Genomic DNA, 12,179 nt, shown 5'->3' with positions numbered 1-12,179 from the left:
CATCCCCTCAGTCATGGCCTATTGACTTTGAAACTTTTGCTTAGTTCACATGTATTAGTTTGTGATAAGATCAGTTTAAGATGAACTGCTAATGTTAAGTCAATGATATTTGGTATGCAAATTTATTGGCATTTGTAAGTATTGTTTCCATGGAGATTATATAGCTCCACCCCCTCTTCATGGTTCATTGACTTTGAAACTTTTACATAGTTTACAAGTTAATGTTAGTGTTTAGGTTTGTTTAAAGGGAACAACTTATAATAAGTCAATGATATTTGGTATGCAGTTGTATTAGCATTGGCGCATCTCATTTACATGGAGATGGTTTAGCCATGTCTCTCAGTCATGGTTCATTGACTTTGAATATTAGCCTAACTTGTTAAGTATTGCCATTTTAGTTTCAACATTTCTCTGTGATAACAGTTTATAGTTCATTTATATGTTTTGGAGTTTAGTGTGACGTCCATTTTCATTGAACTAGTACACCTTTTGTTTAGGGGCCAGCTGAAGCCCGCCTCCGGGTGTGTTGAAGACCCATTGGTGGCCGTCGGCTGTTTTCTGCTGTTTGGTCGGGTTGTTGTCTCTTTGACACATTCCCTATTTCCATTCTCAATTTTATTATTAATCCTTTTCATGTTTTACAATTAATACATCATTGTTTTTACTCCTTCCAAGCTGACTAGTTTATCAAAACAAAATGTTGTTTTTAATGATTAATCCATTAAAGACAATTATTACAACAATCAGCATGATCAGTGAGAATTATTATAATGAACAATTAATGCTCCGAAACAAGCCATGAACTTTTAAATATTTTCATGTGTTTTCATGAATTTTGAAAAATTTATACCATATAAATATCTAAATAAGTGTATTCAATTTTAATACCCTTAGTATTAATATTGTTTTAATAAAAGTAGGTAGAACGAACCCAGGGCGAATGGACTCTATGGGAGAACGAACTAGGGGCGAACGGTCCCAGGGCGAACGGACCCGATACCATACAATGCAATATAAATGGTGTTTGTGATATTTGTTTATGTGTATGAGGTTAACATTAAAGAAACCCAAACCCAAAAGCAAAACAACTAAACAAAAAACAGGAAGGCAATTTATGTTTTCCCTTTCCCCAACATGTTATTTTTATGCCCCACCTATGATAGTAGAGGGGCATTATGTTTTTCGGTCTGTGGGTCCGTTCGTCTGTCTGTCCTACTTCAGGTTAAAGTTTTTGGTCAAGGTAGTTTTTGATGAAGTTAAAGTCCAATCAACTTGAAACTTAGTACACATGTTCCCTATGATATGATCTTTCTAATTTTAATGCCAAATTAGAGTTTTGATCCCAAATTCACGGTCCACTGAACATAGAAAATGATAGTGCGAGTGGGGCATCCGTGTTCTATGGACACATTCTTGTTTACTTTATTTTTCATCTGACAAGCTTGGTTTTTTGCAGAATATTGATGGGCCACCAAAATGTCCCTTTTATCTATTAATTTGTCAACAAATGAGTAAGTCTTTGATCAGCAAGTTGTTGGTGTTTCCTACAAATTGTGAAACAATTTAATTTTAATTTCTGATGTTTCTTCACTGGAGAGCAAGTGAAGTTTGTGTACGCCACAATGTCTGGATTCATTTTTCCCCATGTTCCCTGTCTTTTGAATTTAATCCCTTTTTTCCCCATATTCCCTGTCTTTCAAATTTAATCCCTTTTTTTTTTTCTTCACCGTAGACCCTGGTAAATTTTGTATGCCCCATTTGTGGAATTCCCATTGCCGTTTTCCATCTCTTTCTCCGCCTATGTTTTTTGTTTTTATTTTTCTTCATTTCGTCTTCGTTATTTTCGTTCCTTTTGTCTTGATTACCCAGTTAAGTTGTTTTTATCAGGTATTTATTCAACTCGATAAAACTCAATCATGAAAAAATTTAAATAACACTTCCGTTAGATGGCAGATAAAATCTAAACAATGATCTTGGGTCAATGGAGAAAAATAAAGCAATGTGTATGAGACCTAGACTCTCATACTTAAAATTTTTGTCTCGCCTGTTTACCAGATTGTCTTTTTGTGAATGTTATGCATACAGGTGAGACATTTACCTGTGTCAACAGGTTATTATTCTGGTTATCAATCTAATTCCCTGTTTTTCAATACTTGTCTACATGAACATTGAAGTTTTGATTTAAATATATATTTTTCATGTATTGTGAAGTTTTGATTTAAAAATATATTTTTCACATGTTGGTCATTGGTTTCTTTTACATGAAGTAGTACATCTTAATATGTTGTGAAAATATTTCTATATTTTTTATTAAATTGAATTTTGTCCAGTGTATTTTTTTTACTTGTCCACGGGCAACCTAGTTCAAAAAATTTACTTGTCCGGTTGTTCAAATGTATGAGTCGTGCATAGCAATTCCTCACTCCTGATGGATCATTGATAATTTAAGGTTTATGTGATACTTGTAGTTAAACATTATCTTTAGGAATATCAGCATAAAATCAATCATGGTTTGTAAAGCAGGCGAGACATTTTAGTGTGTGCACTCTTGTTTTTAATAAAAAAAACGACAAGAAGACTAATTTAGTGACAAGAAAACAAATTAAGCGTGAAGAAATCTAAATTATTTCAAATAAATTAACTATGAAGAAACATGCATTTAAGTCACGTAATAAAGTGTTATATTTTTAATTATACATGTATTTAAGTGATTTTTAATATTTATCAAGAAAACAGCTGTTTTTTGTGTATTTTAAAGGATACCGGTATGTATAACAAGGTTCAGTTGTAAATACCCCAGTTTATTAAATGAACTACAATGTACATTTGTACATGTAAATTTTATGTTAAAATTATAAAAGGGGAGATAATCAAGAACTTGCTGGTTTATTTACACCAGCATACCTGCCAACCCTCCCGTTTTGAGTGGGAGACTCCCGCTCAAATGACGAAATTTCGGAAATCTCCCGCTTTCTGCTCCCCTCCCGCGTGGGAGTATCGAATCTCCCGCTTTTGGATATTTTACCTTGAATTGACCAGTCAACATTCATAACGTTTTTGTGTCACTGATGAGGGTATTTTTTACCTGTAAATCGCAGTTCATGTGAAAATTAAATGGCTTCACATGACAGCTTGGGTGTCAAACATAATACTAATTAACGATAATTAACGACTTATACCTCAAGCTTTGTATATTTGAAAACACTTCAAAGAAATTTCGGGTTACTTCCCCTGTGTAATCCTGTTTTAAGTTACCCTTCTTAAAATAATGTGAATTGGTTAAAGAATATAAATTAAATGCAAATTGAACAAAGAATCATAGAAGGATGGTAATCTAATGATTTTGAAGACCTTAGGACAAAAAATATAATTATATTTTGAAAATCATTTAATAGATCTATGCCTATAAGAGATGTATTTCACTCTGATGATCGAAATGTGACTGTTCATACATATAATGCACCTTCCTTTACACTAAAGATGATCACTTGAAACAAACTTATCTTTGAGGTATGCTGGCCTGAAGGGACATAAATGTCAAAGATAATGAAATAGTAAAAAAACAAACGAACACACCTTTTATAGGATATAGCCATGATTGAAGAAATAAAGTATATCTATTTACTCTTATTTGTGTTTTGTAAATGAATAAATAAACAGGTCATATTTTTCACTTGAAAATGTCGTTCGCGCAAAATCTCCTCCTCAGCTGTCTTAGCTGAGGGGGAGATCTCCCTCTTTGAAGGTTTCAGAGGTTGGCAGGTATGCACCAGTGCTTTTTAATTCTTTTTTAACAGGATTTACATTTTTCATTCAGCAACTTTTAAACAAAAATAACATACATGACCTACTTACAAAACTAATAAAACAATGCAATCATACAATATAAATTCTATATAAAAATAGTTGTTAACTAAAAAATCAGTTGTATGAATGAAAGATGGGAGACAGTGTTCTCAATAAGGCCATCAATGAGTCATGAACTCGTGAAAATCTATCTAGACTCGTCTTTTCAAAACTGCTGAGCCTAAAGATGCATATAAGGATTGTAAAATTTTGTAGATCAACTAAGCGAACATACATGTTTCATCATTTTATAGCAAATGTTTGAAAATTATCTAAAAGTCATTTGTCAAACAGACAGCAATCAATCAATGATAGAGGTCAGAATGGTATTCAACAATAGATCATTGTCTTTATAACATGCTATTATTATTATATCTACTTGAAAAAGAAACATTTATATTTCTAGATTGAACATCTGTTATTGGTATATATTAGATCCTTGTCCAGTCAATTAGATAACTGTCTAGTCAATGTAATCCTTGTCCAGTCTAGTTGCTATTATAGGTAAGTGTACATTATATGTGATCTATATGTAGGACCATTTACTACTGAAATTTGTTTGAAATGTAAGAGTGTCTAAACTCTAAAAGTAAAGATAATTAACATATACATGATATAGTTTATGTCTTGACAGAGTCAAAAAGTGAGACATAGGTATGCTGTTTCCAGTGGAGGTGTCAACAATGTATTAGTTTGTGATTAGGTCAGTTTAATGGGGAACCACTAGTGGGAGGTTAATGATATTTGGTATGCAGTTGTATTAGCATTGGCAAATCTCATTTCCATGAAGATTATTTGGCCCTGCCCCCTCAGTTATGTTCTATTGACTTCGAAACTTTTGCATAGTTAACATGTATTAGTTTGTGATTATGTCAGTTTATGGGGAACTACTAGTGGTAGGTCAATGATATTTGGTGTGCAGTTGTATTAGCATTGGTACACATTAACACTAAGATTTTTTGGGCCTGCCCCCTCAGTAATGGTCAATTGACTTAAAAATGTTTGCATAGTTTACATGTATTAGTTTGTGATAATTAGGTCAGTTTATGAGGACCACAAGTGGTAGGTCAATGAAATTTGGTATGCAGCTGTATAAGCATTGGCACATCTCATTTCCATGGTGATTATTTTGCCCGACCCCTTAGTCCTGGACTATTGACTTTGAAACTTTTGCTTTGTTTACATGTATTAGTTTGTGATTAGGTTAGTTTAGGGAGAACCACTAATGGTAGATCAATGATATTTGGTATGCATATATTTAGCATTAGCACATCATATTTGGACCTGTACCTTCAGTCATGGTTCATTGACTTTGAATATTTTGCAGAACTTGTTAAAGTATTGCTATTTTAAATTCAACATTTCCATTTTACTATCAAAATAACAAAAAGGCGAGACATACATGTATCTCTGTGTTAACAACAGTTTATTTCATTCTAAATACGGTAACATTAAACAAGAAAAAAAAAACCAAAGAATAATTACAAAATTATATTCCTACAAATATAGATTGGTTGAACTTAAGCATTGAACTTGTGCTAAATGAAAAAAAAAATTGTGAGGTATATGTCAATGAGATAGTAACCAATCAATGAAACATGTCAGGGGTTTTTCTGGGTATTTTGGGAAAAAGGACCCTGGCCAGTTTTGGGAATTTTTTTACGCGATTTTCAGTGAAATTGGGAAAACAACAAATATACCAGATGTGAGTTTTATTGTGTTTAGTTCATTAAAAATGATATTTTTTTGTGAAAATAAAGTAAGAAACTACATGATTGCAATTTATAATTTCATTTTCTGTTCTTTTTGTTTTTAAATTTCACAACAAGGCACTCAAGATTATTTTAGTATCAAAATGATGAGTTCTTAAAGCACACGTGTGATTAAAATTTATCGCCTTTTTTTATCTTCAAAGACAGTTACAGTTAACATGGTTAATATAATAAATAATTCAGGGATATATGTACATGTAAGATGTTTTTTACAGGCCAAGCAAGATAACACTTTTTGAAATTCACTTGCTCTTCCAGATTTTTACTGGCCCTTCAAAATTGAGAAGAAATTACCTCTTGGATCTGTAGTTATATGTTTACATTATAAAATCATCTAATATCAACATTTTTCTTTGATAAAGAAAAGTAATGTCACATTTTATTGGATTTTGACATGAAAATTTGTGAACTAAAAATAATTGAGTTTCTGTATAAAATATTTCCTGTTTCTTCTTTCTTTTTCATCATGTTCATATATCTTTTTGTTTTCAATTCTAGTGTTTATATTTCATAGCTGTATTGTGTGACCTGCTTGGATTTTTTTATATTCATTTATTGTATTAGATCGGCAAACCCAGAATTAGTCTTATCCGTTCCCAGAAACTGATCCAGTATTGTAATTGTCTACATTTCTGGTTTATGTCAGCCATTGTTGTTGATGTTGTTTTTGTCAATCAGATATGTTTTTACTCGGATTTACACATCACTTGTTGGCTATTTTTGGCATAAAGCTAGCGATTGAAGAAAATAAACATCGCTGTCATGAGTAATAAAGATGAAAATGAATTTTGAGATCATTTGGGAATTTTGCTCCCAAAATTGGGAAAAATGTAGGGTTTTTGCCATTGGGAATGGGTCCGAATACCGGACCCCGTGGAATGCTAGAAAAATCCATGCATGTCAAAATGGTCTTTGAAAATAGACAATATATCATGTATATAGATATAAGAAGATGTGGTATGACTGCCAATCAGACAACTCTCCATCCAAGTCAAAATTTATAAAAGTAAACCATTATAGGAACATGTTATCTTAATTGTCATATGATCAAGGAAAGGCAAATTAAAAAAAAAATTGTCAATCTGAAATAGAAACATTTATGTTTTCAGTTCAAATATCACGCGTTGCAGGGGATATAGAAATACCAAGGGTCCATCCATTCTTCTTAGCGCTCTCACATGTACAATTCTTGCCAGATTTTTATGAAACATATATATCATAGGTTTATATCAGCAATGTCTTATACTAGTTTAAAAATTTGTAAGGGTTCCGCGGAACCCAGTGTCTCGCCTACTTTTGCTGTTAATCGCAGGCTCAACAAAAATAAGGAAAAAAAATAATAAAAATATTCCTCTCTCTATACTATACTTTGATTGTAAGTAGCTTCTGCCCAAGTTTGGTAAAAATCCAGGCTGGTTTATGAATCTAATAAATGTTTTAAAAACTTAAACTGCAGACTGTATGTAATGTTAACTGGAAGAAAAACTAAGTCCATTTATAAGTAAAATACAGAAAAAATGGAACAAAATTTTAACAAAATTTCCTTCTAGATACTAGCTTTTAATCATAAACAAGCTTCTGTCCAAGTCTGGTACAAATCCAAGATAGTTTAAGAAAGTTGTTAGAATTTTAAAAACTTTAACCACAGAGTGAATGTAATGTTAACTGGCAGAAAAACTAAGTCCATTTATAAGTAAAATACGGAAAAAATGGATTTTTTTTTTTACAAAATTTACTTCTGGATACTATCTTACGATCATAAACAAGCTTCTTTCCAAGTTTGGTAGAAATCCAGGATAGTTTAAGTAAGTTATTAAAATTTCAAAAACTTTAACCACAGAGTGAATGTAATGTTTCCTGGCAGAAAAACTTAAGTCCATTTATAAGTAAAATACGGAAAAAATGGACTTTTTTTTTTACAAAATTTACTTTTGAATATTATCTTATGATCATAAACAAGCTTCTGTCCAAGTTTGGTAGAAATCCAGGATAGTTTAAGAAAGTTATTAAAATTTCAAAAACTTTAACCACAGTGAATGTAATGTTTCCTGGCAGAAAAACTAAGTCCATTTATAAGTAAAATACGGAATAAAAAGATTTTTTTTTTTACAAAATTTACTTGTGAATATTATCTTATGATCATAAACAAGCTTCTGTCCAAGTTTGGTAGAAATCCAGGATAGTTTGAGAAAGTTATTAAATTTTCAAAAACTTTAACCACAGAGTGAATATTTGTGGACGCCGCCGCCGCTGACGACGGAATGTAGGATTGCTATGTCTCGCTTTTCGACAAAAGTCGAAGGCTCAACAAAAATCAGTGCCGATCTATTTTTTAAAAGAGTTATGGAAATATTAATTATATGGAAAATTGTATTGTTAGCATTCTCATTTGTGCAATATATTCTTGCCAAATTTTTATGAAACTTATATCATAGGTTATTAATTATTTTTAAATGAGTTATGCTCCTTGGAAACATTAATTATATTGAAAATTGCATCGTTAGTGCTCTCATTTGTACAATTCTTGCCAGATTTTTATATCATAGGTTAATATTGGCAATGTCTTGGACAAGATCGAAAATCAGTGCTGATCAATTATTTTTAAAGGAGTTATCCCTTGAAAACAGTAATAATTTGGAAAATTGCATCGTTAGCACTCTCATGTGTACAATTCTTGCCAGAATTTTATGAAACTTGTATCATAGGTTTGTATCAGCAATGTCTTTCTTTAGTTCGAAAATCAGTGCCGATCAATTATTTTTAAAACAGTTATGTCCCTTTGGAACATTGATTAAATGGAAAATTGAATTTTAAGTACAAAAATATAAAAATTTCAAAAAACTTGAACCACACACTTTATCGGAAAAATTTCATTGGATATATAGCAGTTTGACAAGCACTAATTTTGATCATTGAGAAGCTTAATATTTCCTTAACAAACAGAGTACGTGATTTAAACGTTTAGCTGATTTTTACAGAGTTATCTCCCTATAGTGTTATGTACCACCTAAATGACAATTTTTACCATTTTTTTCTCGCCTGTGACGAAAGTTGCAGTATGCCAGACATAGAGATTACTATCTGGCAGCGTTGGCGTAAACTATTTGTATAAAGCTTTATATTTCAGAAGGTAGAAGACCTGTATGGATGCTTCATACCTTGTATGCAGATACCTTGTGTTATGAAGTTTCCGTCTGTCATATGCCCCTTGTCCTTGACCTCATTTTCATGGTTCAGTGACTGCTTGAAAAATATTTACAGTTTTTTTGTCATGTCAATTTCTCACTTAAAATGAATAATAGGATCTTTGGTATATGGGTTCCTTGCAACGTCTACATGTCGAACAGATAGGGTTCGACTGACCCTGACTTCAATTCATGGATCAGTGATCAAGGTTAAAGTTACGTGATCAGGTCCCTTTCTCAGATCGATACTACAAGCAGTAGGTTAACTATATGTGGTATATGGAATGATTGTAAGGGGTACATGTCAGACTGGCAGGTTTTGTCTGACCTTGACCTCATTTTCACGATTCATTGGTCATTGTTAATTTTTTGTGTTTTGGTCTGTTTTTCAAGTACTATAAGCAATAGATCAACTATATTTGGTGTATGAAATAATTGTAAGGTGTACATAGATATAAAAAGATGTGGTATGAGTGCTAATGAGACAACTCTCCATCCAAGTCACAATTTGTAAAAGAAAAACCATTATAGGTCTAAGTACGGTCTTCAACACGGAGCCTTGGCTCACACCGAACAGTAAGCTATAAAGGGCCCCAAAAATGACTAGTGTAAAACCATTCAAATGGGAAAACCAACGGTCTAATCTATATAAAAAACGAGAAAGAGAAACACTTATGAACCACATCAGCAAACGACAACTACTGAACATCAGGTTCCTGACTTAGGACAGGTGCAAACAAATGCAGCGGGTACATGTCTGTCTAGCCGGTGTCATCCAACTTTGACCTCATGGTTCATTGATCAATGTTAAGTTTTTGTGTTTTGGTCTGTTTTTGTCGAGCCTGCGACTTTTGTCGCAGAAAGCTCGACATAGGGATAGTGATCCGGCGGTGGCTACGGCGGCGACATTAGCTAACTTCTTAAAAGCTTTATATTTTAGAAGGTGGAAGACCTGGATGCTTCATACTTTGTATATAGATGCCTTATGTTACAAAGTTTCCATCTGTCACATGTACATTGTCCTTGACCTCATTTTTATGGTTCAGTGACTACTTGAAAAAAAAGTTAAGATTTTTTTAATGTGAATTTCTCTCTTATTATGAGTAATAGGATAACTATATTTATTATGTGCGTACCTTGCAAGGACCTCATGCCCGTCAGACAGTTTTCACTTGACCTCGACCTCGTTTCATGGATCAGTGAACAAGGTTAAGTTTTGGTGGTCAAGTCCATATCTCAGATACTAGAAGCAATAGGTCTAGCATATTAAGTGTATGGCCTTTTTTTTGTCTTACTAAATGACACCATGCCCTTTTTTCACTTCTTCGGATGACTCCATTGTCTCAAAAATAAATGCCCTTTCTTCCTGTCTTCATGTTTCTGACAAGTTTATGACCCTCAGCTTATTAACATTAACAACAGGTGTTATAAAGTTGTGATTATAGTTAATCCGCTTATCGCCATCGGATGGGTCATTAATCCGTTAATTATTAATAAACCTCATAATTGACCACCATAATAATTTTCCCCAGTAAAATCAGTCAGTCTGCATTTTAATTTCAATATTTCTCAAGGCCAATGACCACAATTTGCAGTTTGTTTGTCGTAGTTTCGTCATTTGAACAAAATTGTTTTCCCCCGGACAGTTCGCTTTTTAATTTCAATATTTCTAAAACGATCACAATTTGCAGTTTGTTTGTCATAGTTTCGTCAAATGATCGTATTTTCATGATCTTTGGTATAAAACGTTCAATTTCGATTAAAAAAGATAGCACTTTATTCAAAGCGTTCAGAAAAGTAATCACGAGTCATTCCTTTACTGTTTACGATATACTGCGCATGCGTGAAAGTATTCGTATGAATTTATAGACACTAAAACGTAAAATACAAAATAAATTTAGTTTAAAATAAATGAGAGAGACAAATATAGTTCTTACTAAGCAAATTAAATTCAAAAAATTATAATTTTCTGTTTTTTAGCTCACCTGACCTGAAAGGTCAAGTGAGCTTTTCTCATCACTTTGCGTCCGTCGTCCGTCGTCCGTAAACTTTTACAAAAATCTTCTCCTCTGAAACTACTGGGCCAAATGCACCCAAACTTAAACACAATCATCATTCAAGTATCTAGTTTAAAAAATGTGTCCGATGATTCCGCTAACCTACCAAGATGGTCGCCATTGCTAAAAATAGAACATAGGGGTAAAATGTAGATTTTGGCTTATATCTCTGAAACCAAAGCATTTAGAGCAAATCTGACCAAGGTAAAATTGTTTATCAGGTCAAGATCTATCCGCCTTGAAATTTTCAGATGAATCGGACAACCCTTTGTTGGGTTGCTGCCCCTGAATTGGTAATTTAATGGAAATTTTTCCGTTTTTGGTTATTATCTTGAATATTATTATAGATAGAGATAAACTGTAAACAGCAATAATGTTCAGCAAAGTAAGATCTACAAATAAGTCAACTTGACCAAAATGGTCAGTTGACCCCTTAAGGAGTTATTGCCCTTTATAGTCAATTTTTAACCATTTTTCATAAATTTTTGTAATCTTTTACAAAAATCTACTCCTCTGAAACTACTTGGCCAAATCTAACCAAACTTGGCCACAATCATCATTGGGGTATCTAGTTTAAAAAATGTGTCGGATGACCCAGCCAACCAACCAAGATGGCCGCCATGGCTAAAAATAGAACATAGGGGTAAAATGTAGATTTTGGCTTATATCTCTGAAACCAAAGCATTTAGAGCAAATCTGATAGAGGTTAAATTGTTTATCAGGTCAAGATCTATCTGCCCTGAAATTTTCAGATGAATCGGACAATGCGTTGTTGGGTTGCTGCCCTTGAATTGGTAATTTAAAGGAAATTTTGCCGTTTTTGGTTATTATCTTGAATATTATTATAGATAGAGATAAACTGTAAACAGCAATAATGTTCAGCAAAGTAAGATCTACAAATAAGTCAATTGACCAAAATGGTCAGTTGACCCCTTAAGGAGTTATTGCCGTTTATTGTCAATTTTTAACCATTTTTCGTAAATTTTTGTAATCTTTTACAAAAATCTTCTCCTCTGAAACTACTAAGACAAATTTAACCAAACTTGTCCACAATCATCATTTGGGTATCTAGTTTAAAAAATGTGTCCGATGACCTCGCCCGCGAACCAAGATGGCCGACATGGCTAAAAAATAGTACATAGGGTAAAATGCAGTTTTTGGCTCATATCTCTGAAACCAAAGCATTTAGAGCAAATCTGACGAGGATCAAATTGTTCATTAGGTCAAGATCTATCTGCCCTGAAATTTTCAGACCAATCAGGCAACACGTTGTTGGGTTGCTGCCCCTGAATTGGTAATTTTAAGAAAATTTTGCAGCT

The 12,179-nt window shown here is 32.9% G+C and overlaps 1 long non-coding RNA gene across 1 annotated transcript in view; it reads left to right on the top strand.

The window, feature by feature from the left end:
- Positions 1-12,179, top strand: part of LOC127732156 (uncharacterized) — a 47,452-nt gene that overhangs the window by 20,035 nt on the left and 15,238 nt on the right. The window contains exon 2 of the long non-coding RNA XR_007996086.1: positions 4,253-4,350. This is a non-coding gene — a long non-coding RNA (uncharacterized LOC127732156). The remainder of the gene's footprint in view (positions 1-4,252; positions 4,351-12,179) is intronic.

The sequence above is a fragment of the Mytilus californianus genome, unplaced genomic scaffold (assembly GCF_021869535.1).
Source record: "Mytilus californianus isolate M0D057914Y unplaced genomic scaffold, xbMytCali1.0.p SCAF_22, whole genome shotgun sequence".
NCBI lineage: Eukaryota > Metazoa > Mollusca > Bivalvia > Mytilida > Mytilidae > Mytilus > Mytilus californianus.
This window is presented reverse-complemented; position numbering and strand designations above follow the sequence as displayed.